General features: G+C 34.8%; 1 protein-coding gene across 2 annotated transcripts in view; it reads left to right on the top strand.

Annotated features, from left to right (window-relative positions):
• Positions 1–19,312, top strand: part of Root (ciliary rootlet coiled-coil, rootletin) — a 533,338-nt gene that overhangs the window by 11,011 nt on the left and 503,015 nt on the right. For both annotated transcript variants that reach the window (XM_081759614.1, XM_081759611.1), the window contains exon 2: positions 2,475–2,623. The gene's annotated coding sequence lies outside the window, so the exon portion shown is untranslated. The remainder of the gene's footprint in view (positions 1–2,474; positions 2,624–19,312) is intronic.

Genomic DNA, 19,312 nt, shown 5'->3' with positions numbered 1-19,312 from the left:
AAAATTTGCACAATACACACACACACACACACACTTTCTCGCAGGTTGCGCACTAACCCACTTTAGTCGAATACTAGAAAATTCCGAGTGACCAATTCTTATGTTGGGATTGTTCTGTTTAAAAAGTCAGTAAATTTCTTTGGAACGCGTAAGAAAACGTTTCGATTTTTTAAACTTTTTGTCCTTTTTCGATCACTGTAATGACATCGCACTTAATTGAGACTTTGTCTGGAGCATTCCAAATCATCACTGAGGTAATAGTTCAGGCTTTTTGTAGATCATCAGAATTTATTGGATGGCCATTTCAAGTAAATTTAAAATTTGTGTGTTTCGTAATCGTAATTACCACCTCAGATTATTTCGGTTTAAGAAAACGGAGGAGTAGGGGGAGGCTCATTTTACTATTTCAGAGAGCCTTCTTGATCAAAATAATGAAAAAAACAGTCAAGAAAATCTTTTATTCTTCATTTAATGAATGTGAACCACAAACATCATCAAATCATTGCACTTTTATTGTTCCCAGTGTTGCTAACTGTGACATCAAAGTTAACGAAACTTCACTAACTTTAAAAGGCTGTAGTTAATTCATGAAGCATTGGTCGAGAATGGTATTTGGTGTGTTTATTATTCATGTAAAGTTGAACCATCTGACAAAATATCAGAATTTTAAAAGATGATGTTTTCGAGAAAATGGCACCCAAAAATGGCGATTTTTGAAAATTTTACAATTTCTCGAATTTTTTGCGACAAAACGGTTGCACACAGAAGCGATACAAAAATTTTTCCGGAAAGCGGGTAACCAGGTCTTACCAACCGTGAAAACAGAATTTTAAAATTCGAACCGGAAGTCTCGAAAAAAATTCGCAAACTTCGACTTTTCAGATAAATTGACGTTCATTTGTTAATTTATGTACAAAAAGATACGCATGCGCAAACAAAACTATAATGAAATATAGTTTATATATCCCTATGTACATACCACAACAAGAATTATAACTCTACCTGTCTCCATAGCCGAATGGTGAGGCTCCGAAGTTGACCATTTTCCATGTCTTCTACAATTCATAAATTGTACTCCCCGTCTTTGATGGTTCATTACTTAGCGGGAAAATTTTTTTCGACAAAACAAAAAAATATGTGTCTCTTAAAAACATGTCTAGTTGCTATAAAAAAAAGTTTCAACAATATCTGAGATGGTGATGGTACATGCTCTGCCTGAATTGAAATGGAAGGCACCATATATGTATATATAATTTAAATTTTATCGCACATACATCTCTTCGTCACTCGCCATCCGCACTAAAACAGATATGCGTAAATTTCGAGTTCAGATTTCGAACCTCTTCCATTGCGTATCTCTCTTCGTTCACTTTGACAAAGTAAATACAGATAAAGAAATATTCCCAGGCCTAACCTTGTGCCAAGAATATTCGAAATCGACAATTGCTACAATGTAGGCTGATGTGTTCTATGCATTGTAATTTTATTATTGCATTGAGCTTTGTTGATATTTTTAAACTTAAAATTGCGTATGCTATTTCAAATATAAACACAATACATGTTTTAATTGTTTCAAATTAAGGCGTTTTTTTCTTTTTTCTTTCTTTTTTTTTTATTCGTTTAGTGTATTCAGAATTTCATGATGGTGTTAGAATAATGTTAGTATTTAATTATTGTACGTAGTATATCTTATCAATATGTGCAAGTGTCTGATTCGTCTAAGGAAACTCCAAAATTTCGTAACAAAAAACGCACATGATACGGTTTGGTTTTACGAATAATGTACTAATGAAAAATCTAGGAGGATCCAACGTGAAAAGAACTTTTTTTTTCTTTTCTTTTTTTTTTTTTTTTCAAGCTTAGCCCACTGGAGCAAACTGTTTGATATCCATGTCTTATATAGCCTTGTATTGCAAAAGTTAACTCCAGAGAAACAAACAAATACTTTGTATTGTAGGCTGGAGCTTTACGTTGAACGCGATGTTGTCATACCCCAAAGAACTAATGTTCTTATGGCTCTAACCTTATTGACTGTTTCGATTTAGTTCTCTTCGTGATCATTTGCATTATACATGGCCAAGAAATTCATCACAAATTCCAGCCTTTTCTAGTGATCATCAACTGTCGTTTTTTCACTTGCACCAACGTATTTTTCACAAATAATGTGTTATCAGAGTGTCAAAGGATGTGAAAGCAACTACAATAGCTCATACTAATAAAAACCAACATTTCTTAACTTTTCGTATCAGGTTGATGAGTCCTTGTTTCAATGGCAAATCTCTTACTCTTGATGCACGAGTTCGATGTTATTCTGTGTTTATCAAACAAAGTTTTTCTAATGTTTTCCTTCTCTAACTTTGTTATTCCATCAATTTTTCATTTCTATGTATTTATGTTTAATACGGTTTCCTTTATTGTGCAGATTACAAATGTAGATAAAAATTAAATCTTTTTTTTTTTTAATTCATTTTCAGGTTTCCGTGGAGAAAATTTAAATAGTGACGACGTTGACAGAACGACGTGATGTGAACTTCAGGGACTTTTTGCTAAGAAGCATATTGGAAAAGAACAAGAATTTAGTATTACAAAATGTAGAAATTGAAATCAGCATGTGTCTTGAAACGTAAGTGTGAAAGATTTTTATTTACAATGAAAATTACAAGTTAATGGTATATGATGTCCTTCATTTTCGAGAAGAATATATTTTTACTTTTCCTGATTCATTACTAAAATTTTAAGATTGAAGATTATTTTCCGCCTTTCTTTTGAAGATTATTTTCCCCCTTTCTTTTACGAAAAATTTAAAACATAATTAAGTTTTTAAATAATTATTGTATATAGTTACTTTGAAATATTATGCACGTTAGGACTTCGAAAACGACATTATTGCATTCAATAAATGAAGTTTCTATATAGGAAATAAAAGCATGGAGTATAAAGCTACTTATTATTAAAATGTTAAGTAAATGTGGGGTAGATGCAGGAAGGATAATTGGATGATCATTAAATAATCATAGTTTTGATCGCTGCTTCTTTTGTTACCAATACGTAATATATTGATAGAGCAATTTAACAAAATTCTTTACCTATTAATACATACATCGAATATATTTACTTCCTAAATTATGAAATTAATCAAAAATAGATTCAAGTATAAATTGAACAAAAATGTCATCAAATTACAACTTTTCTCTCATAACGCATAGTAACTTTGAGTCTTAGATCCGCTTCGGAATACCTTGTTTGGTTTTTAAACTGGCATTGGCTTGTTTTCCTGGAAGATTAAGTTATGCAACACCACTTGTCATTAGTATAGTTCTGTTCCTAAGCACCCTGTCGGTGTCTCAAAGTTAAAATTTTAAAATTGCGCAAATTCAAACTTGCAGTGAAGAAAATAATAGTGGGTCGAATAAAGAAACAAACATAAAATCACTAAAACTATTTTTGTTCCATTCAAGTTTTCGTGTAAAAATTTGCTTCTATCACGTTCTCAGTTCATAAAATACTTTTCTACTAGCTCCAAATAGAAAACGTATGTGATAAAAAGCACGTTATGATTGTGGAATGCTCTTTATGCGTTCTGCCTCTGGAATAGAGATGTAAGGATTCGCTTACTTTAAAAAAAAAAGAACCCTACAGTTTTTGTTATCTGCCTTCTCTTATAACAGCAAACAAATCTATTGATGTATTTTGACGATAAAAAGATGAAAAGTTGTCAGAAATGAAAGAAAGTGCGATTTCTTAGTAAAGGAAAAGAGCTAATCGAAAATGTGCTGAGTTCTTCAGTTCCAGCGAATGGTTTCTAGAAGTACTAGTATAACATTCTACGAGAAAAATATTTTAGTAAGAGGATTAATAACATCAGTAATAACTGTAATGAAAATGTAATAGTTAGAGTTGTTCCACGGGATTATCAATGGCCGTTTAAGTATAAAGTAAAATTTCGGTAGAGCTCCCTCGTAGTTAAGAGGTTAGCGTACGTGCCTTTAGCGTGGGAGATCCGGGTTCAATTGCTGGCGGGAGCGCATGTGGTTCAGATTCCACGTTAAGCTGTAGGTCTATGTCTCATAGCCACGTTACTGAAGGGGATGCTGAACTGAAAAATCAATCAACTCGAGGTTTAGTAGTCTGATATCTTAGAAGCTAAAATCATATTTTGTGTTGGAGCATAGTTGAAACATACATTTGCATCTAAATATCTCCTCCTTTATTTAGGAGTATATCGATTCTAAATACCTTTTCCTTTAACGCCTTTTCGTAGTTGCGAAACTTAATCAAAACAACTTCTCACGTGAGATATTCTTGTTCTGTATGCCGAATGTATAACATTCAAATTTCGTGACTGCATGCTGAGCGACACAAAAGAAATTGTTAATAATAATGAAAAATCTTTTAGTAAACCTAGGTATCCGTCAGAGTAGAAATGATATAAATTCCATGTTACACAGTTTAGGATATATATAAGAATAATCGTATAAAATTCCAACTTCCTGGAGGATGAAAACGTAAATCCTCTTTTCGTGCTCTTAGATTTGAGTTTCAGAAAGTTCCACCTTATCCACAGTCAAGTATGAGTAGAATAATAATGCAAAAGAAAGCAGAAAGAAGTTTCAAGACTGCATTTTTCTTTTCCTGCTTTCATATCATTAAACTCCGTCTTTTCTTCAGCGTAGTATTCAATGAAAAATTTTACAAAATTTCAAGTTCCTACTCTTAATTGATTCGGAGATTTGTTAAATGGCAAAAGGCTTACAAGATCACTTTTTGAGGGAAACTTGTCTGAAAACTATGTTATCCTTTGTCTACTGTTCAAGGATAGCTTTTTGCTGTTTCAACAAAATTTACAAAGCTCTTCGACGGAAGCCAACTGTCTGTTGACAGCAGGGTTGTGAGAAACCCAGGTTAAGAAAGAAAAGCAGAGGATTTTATTGGGCAAAAGTGGGTTTTATAAATTTTGTACATACATTTAATGCTGTATTCCTACCTAAAATATCACCTAAGCATTTGTATTCCATTGTACATATCTGGAATGAAACTGTGGAATTCTCATGTCGCACGAATTAAATGCATGAAAACCCATCTGCGTTTCGTGGGACACGCTTTGCACTTGACATTTGTTTATATATGCATTTTTTGAAAGGAAGAAATAGAAATTTTGTATGATAACTAAGAGATGAGTAGTTCTATATAATTGAGGAGAAATAAAATCACCTATTACACTTAGGATTCAAGAGCCAGCCGTCCTGACTGAAAATTTCTTCCTACTTCATCATTCTTCAAACTTTCATCAAAACATGCGCGGCAAGTTAGGAGCCAGAGAATTTTTTTCCCTCTGCGTTCGACTATATAAGGTAATGATGTCTTTCAAGTTTGGGCTTCAAACGAAAATATTTCTACCTTTGTTCCGCAAAAGTGGATGGGAAGAAGGTTTATCAGTATTGTTTATCGGTACTTTAGGTCCACATTTCATGCACATATATTAGGAAATGAACATTGTATAATTTTCCAATTCCTCTCTCCACATTTTCCTCCATACATTCAGAAAATTTTGTATGATATATTTCTAAGGCAAACAAGAGAAGTTAGTGTTGTTGTAGCTGCTATTTATGTGAATTTGTTGCACGTTTATTAGTGAATGGTAATTGCGTGGTGTAATTTGAGTTAATGTATACTAAAGACTTTTTATTACTGCAATCAGGGTGGGCCTTAAGCCGATTGGACCGATTGCTCGCAATCAGACCCCGCGCTAGTGCCGTCTACTCTACTGTCCAGTCTAATCTACTCTTCAGTGCCGTTTTAACAGCATATTAGGCCCCAGATTAAACAAGTGTGTTGTGGTCCCTATGACTAAATTTTGGTCCTAATACTTGTAATTAATACATGCCAGTCTGCTCGCGGGGCCCCCAGCCAAGTGGCTATGGTGCCGTTAAGATGGCTCTGCTACTCTCGGTTGTCAAGTACACACAACATATTGCAATACAGGTACATCCATGGACTCAACAAGGGAAGGCATGGTCTCGCCCTAACAAGTAAATGAATAGTTTGTATTAAGTTTCCGGGCATAAGCAAATATTTTCTGAGCTTAATGTTGCAGTAGTTTCTTTATTCTTTTACGTTTACAACTTCTGTTGTAAAAATAGATTTTATGTCCAGGAAGTATTCTGCAACCCCCAAATTTCCGTGTAAAAATAGATTTTATGTCCAGGAAATATTCTGCAACCCCCAAATTTCCGTACACACACCCCTGGCCGTAAAAATATTGTTTTCTTTGAGTTTGTGCAAAAAATGTATATCATTATTCTAGGTGCACACCCTCTTTTGTTTTGAATACCCCACTAAGGAAAAATTCCTGGCGTTCTTACTGATTATGTCATGTAATACTACCGTGTATACCGAGATGGAATCAAACAAATCATCCTCAGTGCGACTTCTTTGCATATCATTTCATTTGAGTTGTTTCTCTGAACAAGAATTTTAGGAATGATTTAAAAAAAAAAAAAAAAAAAAAAAAAAGAATCAAAAGGTTACGATCCTGGCCAGGATTTTTAGGAATGATCAAAAAATTCATCAAAAGATTGCGAACTTGACCAGTAATTAGTTTTTGGATAAGGGGCCACAAAGTTTTTGAACGGCCCTTAAATCGAGTTTTCTTATTTTCTATGGAATAAGCACATCATACTGAGTTAACTGATAGTTTGGATTTGGCTACACTATATGTAGTTCTCCAGATATAAAATGTACAAGAAAATTTTGATTGAAATACATTGGATCGTGGATCAAGGGCCACAAAATTTTTGAACGGCCCCTAAATTGAGTTTTCGTATTTTCTGCGGAATACGCACATCATACTGAGTTAAATGATAGTTTGAGTTTTGCTATATTACAGAAGGTCAATTCACCTAAGGTGGTCAAAGTTTGTGCGCTCACCTACTCACGACAATTCCTTCCTTCACCAACGGTTGTGCTCGATGTGGTTGCCACGAGCCTGGACTATCAATCTGCAACGCAATTTCCACTGAAGCAGTGTGCGTCGAAGGTGAGTAAGAGGAATTGTAGACCACACCGCTTGACAAGCTTTCTAGAGCTCCCCTATAGTGGTGGGATGCCTTCGCGTGAGGCCTTGTTTTAGAAGGCCAAAGACACAGATATCCATCTGGTATGCATTTGGAGACTTAACAGGTATAACAGACAAACCAGTCTCCGTGGCCATACGCCGATAATACGCGACAGAACTGCGAGCAGTGTGACTGGATGCTTTGTCCATGTGAATCCACACCTTCCGTGTGTCCCTGCTGTACAACTGTGGCATGTGCGTTGTGTATAAGGATAACATGATGTTCGTTTGAAAATAGGCTGCATTCACCTTGGCCTTCAAATCCACAGGATCATTGACAAATTCCCAGGGACGCAGAAACCTGATACCACCATGAAGCCTTTTGAAAACTTCTCGCGACATGCACGGACGAGCTCTCCGCGGCCCTTCGCATCACGTGTGTCCTGGCTGGATATGCCCATTTCCTTTTCACTCTCACGACTTGATCTTGATATTTAGGGCCTGTGCTTTTACAGCGCTGGCTTACCCTTTCTACTGTACGCCTGCTGATATTATTGCCCCTTGCTGCACACATTTTCACAATCACTGACGCACTGTATTGTGCATCAGAAAGTGCACATATGTACCCTTCCTAATAAGGTGTCACTTTAACAGATATAATAGCTGTTCACCACAACAACTCCTACACAGTGTTGTACGTGATTCTCTATTGGATTCACGGTCTACTGACTTCTGGTTCCTTCTCCTACACTGTGCTCGTCATCAGTTCTGTAAAATTGGTCACCTTAGGTGAATTGACCTTCTGTATATGTAGTTCTCCAGATATAAGGTGTACAAGAAAATTTTTAATTGAAACATATTAGATCGTGAATCAGGGACCACAAAATTTTTGAACGCCCCTAAATCGAGTTTTCGTATTTTCTACGGAATAAGCATACCATACTGAGTTAAGTGATAGTTTGGGTTTGGCTACACCATGTGTAGTTCTCCAGATATAAGGCGTACAAGAAAATTTTTTATTGAAATATGTTGGATCTTTTGATCCAAAAATTAGCTGCTATAAGCAACGAACAGGTAGATCATTTCTCATCAGAACATTTCGCAGATGGAAAAACGTTATAAAGGGAAATGGGTATGAAAATATTACATTTTTAATTTTTTTTTTTTTTTTTTTTTTTTTTTTTTTTTTTTTTTTTTTATGTATGTATGTGGAATAAAACACGTTTTTGATTGATCGGACTTTACTCGCCAAATGTAAAAGAGTACTTACCACTGGCGAGTAGATGAGTGGATATTTCAAGTCCTATATATTATATACGTATATATAGGTTCTAGAGACCTTGGTGCAAGTTAGTTATAAACCTGGGGCCCCACAAAATGTTCCCAATCGGGCCCCGCACCGCCTAAGGCCGGCCCTGACTACAATTGATTCTCTAACACTCTATCATTTGTATTGTCAAACAGGATTGGGAAATATTTTTCGCTCAAACCATTCTAGATATTGCAACAAAACTTGACATATGCATTATGTATAGGTCATAATATTTTTCAAGGTAGATTATATTGGTAGCTGGATCGGCTCCAGGGGGAGCAAATTTGCAAAAAGAAATTTTTGAAGGAAAATTTTCCAAATTTCTCTTTTCTCGTACATTATGAATACATATATACATTTGAAAGCTTGTCTCATTCTGAAGAGAATTACATATAATCCATGATACTTAGATGAATATTACTGTGTTCGGAAAGTTTTATTTTAGATATCCTACTTTTTTTCTATTTATATATGAAATTTGGTATTGTCTAACAGGATTGAGAAATGTTTTCTGAATATTGCAGTTAAACTTGGCACACGTATTACATATGGACCACAGTAGTTTTCAAGGTTGACTACCTTCGATTACCTGTAGCCGAGCCCGCTTCAGAGGGCGCAAAATTTAACAAAAGGGATTTTTGGAGGATATTTTTCCATTTTACTCCAAATTTCCCTTCTTTTGTACATTACGCACGTATGCATATGGTGCCATTTGAAAGTTTGTTTTATTCTGAAGAGAATAACGTATAAACCACGATACTCGGATGAATAGTACTGAAGCAGTAGCTACTTAACTCAAAATGAAAATTTTCCTATAAAAAAATTTAGCATTTTAAAACGGTTGAAGCTTACAAAAAATAAGTAAATAAAATAAAAATAATTTAACGTATATAGTTGTGACTACCAAGTGTAAAAGGGATAGTTAAATGATATATATATATTCTTTTTTAACAATATGTCGTGCTTAGCTAGCTTATTAGGCGGAGGTTCTCAGTTCTTTCTATGTCGTCAAGACCCTGTAACTGATCTTTTATATTTGTTGCGATTTTATGTATAGAATGCATCTCTTACTTATCTGAGATTGACTAAGATAGTCAATGCATTCTTGAAAAAGTTGAAAGGAAGTCAATGCATTCTTGAAAAAGTTGAAAGGACAATGATCTACCAGGGGTTGAATTTTGTGTTGAAGCTGACTGTTAGTATTTCAACACAGTTAATAATGAAATCTTTGTTTATAAGTTTGATTTGAAACCTGATTTATTTAAGTTATTGCCCTCCTACATGGAATAACCTCCTATTAAAAATTAATTAATTATGTTTCCCGCCTTAATTTCGACACTACTCATATCGAGGAATAAAATACAAAGTGAGTGAAATCCGTATATCAAAAGAAGTCATGGTCATTAATATACAAATACGCTGTATACGTTTCCACCTATGTTACAGAAAAATCCATAAATGTTTTCAAAAAAATAATAGTTGCAGTGTTTTTTTTCTTTTTTTTTCACTTTCGAGAAAGTACTGTAATTCATGGTTATTCAGTTTAGTCATAGTTATCGTTTTATTTATTTATTTTCTGTCTAAGTCATTTGGGACATAACAGTTGTAGAACACAATAATAGAGCAGAACATGTTAGGAGATGAGGAAAAAACACCTTTGCACGGTCTTGCATGTCCTTGCTGAATAAGCATGTCGTTTCCTTGTTACAACATCCGTTTTGAGGAAGAATGTCTGCAACGTTTATGAATAACTGTAAACGTAGTACTTTAATGTTATCAAACGATCACTGCAATCACAATCTTTGTTAAATGAATCACAGTGTTTCACACATGACTGTCCGTTCACATAAGTGTTCCATAAGGATTATCCAGTGGCGTATTCAGTGTCGATTAATGTTTCTATCTAATTTGACACAGATATACGTAAATAAATGTGTATTTGTGTACAAAGAAAATATTTATTTATTTATTTATTGTCTTTTTTTCTACAGCACCGAGGTTAGGGCCATAAGTCCTCTCTTACACCTAACTACTAACAAATAATTGAAAACTATTTGATATACTGTATTTAAAAAAAAAAAAAAAAAAAAAAAAACTGATTCACATTACACATGCATATACATAAACACAAAACACGCACTCACACACACTCACATGTTTACTAAATACACAATAAAGAATAGCTAATAAAATACAAAACTATATAAATATAACAGCTGGAAAGAATCTTACAAAAGTTTTGTGTTATGTTTATCAAAGAATGGGTATATTAAGTAGACATGTTCTGCTTTAGCAAGTTTTTCGTTTCTGGGCAAATTTTGATTTTGATTTTAAGTTATTCCTTGACCAACATAGATAAAGGAAACGTTTTTGTATGTGCTTCTATGACAAGTATTACTTGATTTGGTCTGCTGTAGAACGGTAAGTCCATATCTTTCATTGTTGATTTATCTATTGTAGTAAGCGTATTTTCTTTTATCGATGGCCAAGTCATTGATGAATTAAGAAGGCTAACTGCCGTCCACTGTGGTATGGTGAACATGGGTGGTGACTACGTAGTCCTAGTAGCAACGGGAGCAAAATTAGTTCTCCCGCCTTGAAGACTGGATCTTGACTTTGACAGAGTAGATGACGTAGCATTTCCAATTGGTGACAAAATTAGGGAAGGATAATGAATAGGAATGTAGGATCAACAGGGTTTACGTTACCTAAAATTATTATGTAAAATGTTCTAAAATAAGAAACTTATTTAAGGAATATTGTACTCTTATACAAAAGCCTTGGCAGTAGTTAGTCATAGTGTGATATAGTAATTTACTGGTTATTATAAATGAATATACAATTTTGGGTAACGAATTGAAGATCGCACTCATGAAGAGAGAAAAGTTTTTGAAAATCTCGAAATGGCATTACGCAAAAACCTGTGAAACAGAATTTGTATTTTCATAAACTTAATTTTGAGATAAACAGTAAAGTCGGGATGATTCCATCTTTTGATTTCCGTTATGATCGCCTGTGCCTCCAGTTTCGCACCATTTAAATGTCAAAATTATATATATATATATATATATATATATATATATATATATATATATATATATATATATATATATATATATGTATATATTGCCATTATAGCAATTAAAATTAAAATGGCTGATATGATGACTAATAATATGAGATCTAGAATCATTTTTGATGGTCTAGAGTTGCAATCTGAAAAGAAAGAAAAAAAAGAGAGACAGAGAAAATGCACATTACAGTCCAAATACTGGTTGTTTCTACTTAAAGGAAGACAAACTATTTTATATAGTTTTCAGTAGGGAAGAATAAAAGAAATGCACGAAGCCTACTAAGGTTGTCTTAATAACGCACTTGTTGCGTATATTCTAGAACTAAGAAGGCTTTTATTGTATATTTTTGTTGAGATACTTCCCGTATACAAGTATTTCGTGATCCGAATGCTACATTGTGGAACAGGTCAAAATGTACACTGTGTGTTAATTTATCTAAGCTGTAATTCTTATCAGTGGACAGGTTAAGCCAGGGGTGCCCACAAGGGGGGGGGGCTATGACGCAAACTGCGTCATTGAAATATTGGGGGGGTTAAAATCTATATAAATATGTTTGATGAGGGGGGGTAAAATTAATCGAAAAGAAGATTTTTTCATGGAAGAACACCTACGGATAGACAATTGGGGGAGTGCGTCATACACATAAGGGGGGGTGGGCACCACTGGGTTAAGCATGGCGTATTTCTGCCAGTATTGTTATTCATTTGTTTCCGCTGGATTCTGAAGAAGAGATGGAACTTCGAATGCTTATGCCTTGCATTGTATTGTAATGGAAAGGTAAATTTTGATTTCTGTTTAAGTTTTTGAAAGAGGGAATTTTAGAAAGTAAATGGATCAAAGATAAATAAGGGAGAAACATATTTGCTTGAAAATAAAGTAAAACATACGTGGTTTATCGGTTTATGCTTTCTTTACCTATAAAACGTATTGTTTGGAATCGTAAATTAAGAGTTTTAGATCCTCGCACTTAAGCTCAGAGCGGAAGTCACGAAATCACTTAACGCATTCATATTATTTCATGCGCGCTAGACTGATTAAGCATCACCCTTAGTTTGTAAAGAAAACTGCAGAAGCGGTAACTATCATCACTTTAATTACTGTATGGCTAATGTGATATATGGTGTGCTTTTGATCAACATTAAGTGAAGTTATAGAATTATTTAATGTCAAATTATAATCGCTGAGACCAGAGCAAATAAACCTTCAAATGAATCGTTAAAATATACTAATTCAGACAACTCGATATCTAATTTCATGTGTGTTTGTTTGGTGTATAAGACATGTTTGGAATCAAGTACTTGATTTTTGATAATAAGGGAATCAAATTGATCATCTTTCCTGAAGGATAATTTTTATTTGTTTCGGATGAAAACTTTTTCTACTTATTAGTTGCTATTAACCCCGTTTGTCCTTCATCCTCTTCGTCTTTCTTCTTCTTCTTATAAAACGTATCATTCGGTCTAACTTCTTTAACCTTTGAATATCCATTTCGTCGAAATATATTTTACAGTATGGTCTTTATATCATACCAGCAATTTATTCGCAGTTTGAGTTTTGCTATCAGTTACACCTTCCTTGTCGTAATTATGACTAAATACTACTACTTCCTTCCTCTGTATAAAGGTTCTTAATTAAAAAATTGTCTCCTGGATTAATGTTGGGTTGTTCTTTGTTGCTTTATTCCTACTTTTGGAGCTGTTTTTGAAAATTATTGAAGATATTTTCATATGTTGAATTCTTATTTCACGTAAATGTTGTAATCTGCTTTTGTGCTCAGTAAGATGAGCTGGCGTTTGTAGTGCTTGATCCAGTAAATTACGAGCTTGAAATCCATAGAGAAGCTCAAAACTTTTGAATTTTGTTTTAATGTTGATTGACGTATGTATATTAAATGTAACTGAAGCTACAAAATTATTGTAGTTTGTTCCTCTAGGGTTTATATAAGATTGTTAAATAATACGTAGAACCTTCTCAAGGAGTCCTATGCTATAATGTACTGATGATGCCGAATGATTTATTTTTTCTATCTTTTTCAATAGCTCTTAGATCTGCAACATGAGTAACAAGTTTGTCCGTATGCAGGCTGTAACTTAATTAATGTAACAGATGTTGGGAGGTGAATCCTGACACCCAGATAAGCAAAAGAAAAAAAAGTCTTATGATGTACACTGATTACCAGTTGAATTAGAGACACCTATCTAATAGCGTGTAGCACCACCTTTCGCTCTGATAACGGCGGCTGCCCGCCGCGGCATGGACTCCATGAGGCGCCTGAAGTGATGTTGTGGCATCTCAATCCATATTTGCTGCAAAGTCTTCCACAGAGCCCACATATTGGTCGGAAGTGGGTCCACATCCCGAAGGCGTCGTTCCATAGCATTCCAGATGTGTTCGATGTAATTGAGGTCCTTTGACTGTGATGATCAGGGAAGTGTTGCCAGAACAGAGGAGTGCTCATCAGCCAGTCTGCTGCCATCCTAGAGCGGTGGGCTGGCGCATTATCCTGCTGAAAGATGAGGTTACCATCCGGATGTTGCAGCCGAACAAATGACATGACATAGTCATGCAGAAGATCGCAGTAGCGTTTACTTTTGTTGGACCGTGTCACACGTGTTAGGGCATTCTACTTTTAAACTTTACAACTATTTTCACAATGAAGTTACTTTTTTTTTTCTAGCATTCTTTGGTTTGAGAATGTATTATAAAACTTACGAGTAGGAACTGTAATTAAATAAAAACAGGTTGTCTTATACTCATAATAATTGAAAAGAATAACCTTTTAAACGAATGAAATACTATAATTTAACATTTTAAATTATTAAATACAGTCGCGGCCACCGTTAAGCGACCCTTACCCATACCCTTCGTAAGAAACAGCTCCTTCCACAAGCATGACCACAAGTGACCACAAAAGTGTTTTCTGCACGTGCTGAGGGACAAGGTTGTCACATTTTTTCTTGAAAATGTCTGGACACCATATGTTCTTTCTTCTAGAGAGAGCCATTGAGAAAACCGTAGTAGAAACGTATTGACTCGTGAATTGTGTAATAAAAAGTGATCTAAGAAAAATGTTATGATCGAGTGCCAACAAAATTCAAATAGGGCGAAATACCAAAACTGAACACGAATTATTTATGAGTTTTTAAAAAGATATATACACTATTATATTTAAAAAAAAAATTAAAAAAGATTATATCAAAGTGACTTACTCATCAATACCTTACTCAAACTATTATAGATAGAAACATGGATTTGTACAGAATATTCCTTTGTCAAAAGGCAAGGGCTAATAAAACAATTTTAAAAATATATGTCCTATAGGAGACAAAGAGAGTTCATTTTTTTTAAAACAAAAATAGAATATATCATAAATTCTTGAGGTTAAGAAGATGGAACTAAGGGGTAAATTCTTCATTAAAATTAACAGAAAACACGTTTCAATGATTGCGAAAACTTCGCTCCTATAGGAGAAAAGAGGGGGTTTGTATTAATAATCAAATTACCGATTATTTGTTTAGAAAATGCCGAATGTGAGGATTCGCTTAAGAAGGCGTAAAATTCAGCACATACACTTCCCTTTAAAAAAAATTACAGACCGCGACCTTCGGATTTTCTTTCTTTTTTAAAAAAATTCTGTTCCTGAGAAGGGGAAATGGGGTCAATTTCTATAATATTATAATTTTAGTTTTACTAAAGAAATATCCTCAGGTAATTAGAAACAAAGATTAGTGCAAAATGTCAGTAAAATTGCAAATTTGATTAGCACTCGGTTGATAAATCTGTCAGTACCGAAACTTAAAATAAAATTGAAAACAAGCTGTTGAGAATTATATCTGTAAATACTTTATTTTTGTATTGAAATCAATGTAATTCAATTGAGTGCAAGTATCTTACATGAAAACGTAACCTAAGGTTAGTGACGTGGGCTGGCTGTATGGTTTCATCATTGAAGCCAATAAACTGGTGATATTAAATAAATGTTGTTTAGAATTATATTATATTATTCCGATATGTGATCTCCTTTGATTAAAGTAAGGTCACTGGTTTTGGAACGCGGAAAAACGATTTAACTCAGCCTTGACTAGTGTTGTCCACGAGAGGAGACGTCTTGTTAAGGTTGAAGAAGTCTCGTTTTGTCTCGATTCTCAAATAATCTTTATCCTCTCTTTCGAAAATGTTCTCGTTTTTTTTTTTTTTTTTTTTTTTTTTTTTTTTTTTTTTTTTTTTTAAGTAATTTTATATCCTTGACTTTTGAGAGTAATGTACGTCAATTTTTGCACTTAGTAATAAGAAAATTAAATGCTTTGTGGGGATAAGTGTTGAATAATTAGCATTAATTAAAAAAGATACATATCGCCCGGATTTCTTAACCAATATTTATATCGAAACCAGATCCTAGTTAGAAGTAGCTAGTGTTTGAGCCTCTTTCGACTACCTTCAGCCCCCTGAAACTTTCATGTTTTGCTTCCTCTGCTTTGCTTCACTTCCAAGTACACGATTCTTTTATTTGTTACTTAGACTTTTCTGGCCAGAAGGACCAGGTTGCTTATCATCTGGTACCGCCGAAAGAAATTAGATATTTCCAAACAGCGAAAAAATACGTAGACACCACCAGCATATTACAATCTCTTCGAACAAAATCTCAAGGGAAAGTAGAGAACCAAAACTTACCAACTGACAACTGTGAAAAACATTGATGGTCATCAACAATAAATTGAAGCGTTCTATAAGGAATGAAATTTTTTGAGAAAACATTCCAAGCTAAGATTTTCACTTCCTTCTCTTCGTTTCTTTAATTTTCAGAACAATACCAAAAAAAAAAAAGTTTTAACTTTTAAACTTCTTTTTGTGTTGTTACTGATCCCCTGTGTGTCGTAAGACATACTGTCTTTCTTTTCTTTCTTTATATATATATATATATATATATATATATATATATAAACTTCAAAAAATTATGCTTAAATTTACAAACATATGATTCATTTTATTATGGCTTGCAAAAATCGGAAAACTATAAAGGGAAGAAAGGAAAATCACCCTACTACCTGCCTTTAGTTGTAAACTATAGCGCCAAAAGTTAGGCTCTTGCAGAAATTGAGAACAAATATTTACCTTTTAAGTGCGTAAATTTTTCCGTTTCCATACTTTTTTTTCCTTTAAAAAAATGCCATCCTGAAGAAAATAGAATCCGTTTTAAAAAACTGAGATACTTCGTTAGTTCATTTTCCCTACAGATCTTTTATGGGCAATAAATAAACATATCACTTTATCGAAAACTTTCGAATACTAACATAATGCAAGTTGGGTCTAGGTTGAACTAAAAAATAAGTATTTTCTTCTGCTGTTCCCATATGACAATCTGGAATGGAAACCTTCAAAACAGAGAGAAACCAGTTCATTCAGTTTAGAAATCTGGCATCATTGAGTCCTTCGCGACCTCCAGTGCAGTTTGCGGTTGCTAAGCCACAGGGGGTAGAGGAAAGTCTTCCTTCTTCCAGGAAAAATAGTCGCTTATCCATGGCCCCGACTTTACATACACTTTCTAAAAAGATTTATACATGAAAAGATCCATAGTAAGTGCTTTTTTGTGGAAGGTTCATTCGTTCTCGGAACATAATCGTGAATTATGTTTTAGTCGAGCATTGCCACTTTCTATTTAACACTCACAGCACAATGACCGCTCTCCTGTACTGTACCGTTTTGAACACAAGCACCACCTGTGTGTAAACTGAGCAACTATGTGTTGAACACCTCTAGACTTTCTAGAACGTCATCTCTAAGCTTACTGGTTTTCGATATTTACCATTTCCAACTTACTGTTCTCATGTTTTCGGCCCTCGCTAACTCTGCCAATATGTCCAATATATACTGATCATCAGTTGAATTAGAGACAGCAGGACAGTTGCAGAAACTGCCCTGCAGAGGCTCCACCAGTGCATGTGAATGAAATGCATCACGCGTGTCTGCTGCGGTGTGCTTCCTCTCTCGGTATCCGTGTCAGTGCAGTGTGTGATGGGCAAGACCAAGGGCCTAAGTGCATTAAACCGTGGTCAAATCGTAGGGGCCAGACGACTAGGTGGCTCGATTTTGGAAGTGGCTGTGGCGCTCGGATTGTCAAAGGCAACTGTGTCAAGGGTGTACCTGTGACTTCTGGTAAAACCGCACCCGCACGAGCGAACTGTCATGGTCAGGGGCATGTCGACGACAGGCCCACATCGTAACAGCCAATAGATGGGGCACAATACGTCAAATCGTGGAGAGGTTCAATGAAGTCAACAATGCCATGTTAGAAGCCACACATTCACAACCACCTACTCGCCATGGGGTACAGAAGTCATCGGCCCACGCGAGTACCTCTTCTAACCGCACAACACAGGAAACAACGTCTATCATGGGCAAAGGAACATCGCCACTGGACAGTGGAAATATGGAAAAGGTTGCCTGGACATATGAGTCATGTTTCACATTGGTACATGCCGGTAGACGGGTACGAATGCGTCGCCAACCGCACGAGGCAATGGATTCGTCGTGCCAGCAGGGAACTGTGCAGACCCGTGGTGGTGGTATTCTCATCTGAAGCAGGTTTACATGGACTGAAATGGGTCCTCTAACACGTGTGACACGGTCCCTCAAAGGTAAATGCTACTGCGATCTTCTGGATGACTATGCCATGTCATTTGTTCGGCTGCAACATTCGGATGATAACCTCATCTTTCAACAGGATAATGCGCCAGTTTTTTTGCTTATCTCGGTGTCAGGAATCACCTCCTAACATCTGTTACATTAAGTTACACCCTCCATACGGACAAACTTGTTACTCATGTTATATATATCGTTAACAACAAAGTCGACTACCTTTTGTGCGTTGTATGGTTTTGGTTGCCTAAACATTTAAAACGAGATAGACTGCTAACCAATTTGACGATCTCTGAAGTAGATGAGTCTTTTGGCAAAATGCTTGTGTTTTTGTTGTAACTTATGTCATAAAATGTTTTCTTTCTGACCTGTGTGAATCTTTAAAAACAACTATGAGTGTTTTTAATAATTGCACTCCAGAATATATATATATATATATATATATATATATATATATATATATATATATATATATATATTTCTTAATCTGGATTCCAAGCTTCGACCTATGGTTTGTCACATTCTTAATTCCCAAACATTTTATCACTGGACTATTTTTTCCCGGTAAATAATATCGTTCTGTTGATAGTTCAAGTAGATAGACTGTGAATAAAGCTTGTAGTTCGTCAAAATCGGGATCATTTTTTAAAATTTATTTTATGTGTATGCAAATTCATGCTTAAGTAGAACTATTCAGATTCTGCGGACAATGTATATAATTACTTTATAAAGAAAAACAATGTTTAAGAATTCATGAAATAATGTTAAAATGTTCTGATAATCTCTGAGCACAGGGTTGGAAATTATTAACAACACAAAATTAATACAGGAGAATGGATTGCATTAAGTTCAATATAAAAGTAGTTTTGAAACAATTATTAAGTATTTCCTAAATCCCATGAAACTTATTTTAAACTTCCTGTATGAGCCGAAAATAAAAATGAAATTACAAAAATAAAAATAAATCGATTGGACTGTTTTCAGAAAATCTTTCCTTGGGGTACTGTCGATTTATTCTATTGGAAAAACCTCACCAAGATCTACTGACGGTGTTTTACAAAACTAGCAACATATGGTAGACATGTAGGTCCCATGGGATATATGCGGCCTTTACAGAAATTTTGCTGCAGGTCACGTGGCGGTTCTCTTGGACTAGGAAAAAGTGACTCGCTAGGACGTACGCAGGAGGTGAATCCTCTAGTCTAAACTCCCGAAGTCCCGACTTTTTGGCAAAGT

The sequence above is a fragment of the Thermobia domestica genome, chromosome 5, assembly GCF_964235325.1.
Source record: "Thermobia domestica chromosome 5, izTheDome1.hap1.1, whole genome shotgun sequence".
Classification (NCBI taxonomy): domain Eukaryota; kingdom Metazoa; phylum Arthropoda; class Insecta; order Zygentoma; family Lepismatidae; genus Thermobia; species Thermobia domestica.
Note: the sequence above shows the minus strand (reverse complement) of the source record. Positions and strands in the feature narration are given on the sequence as shown.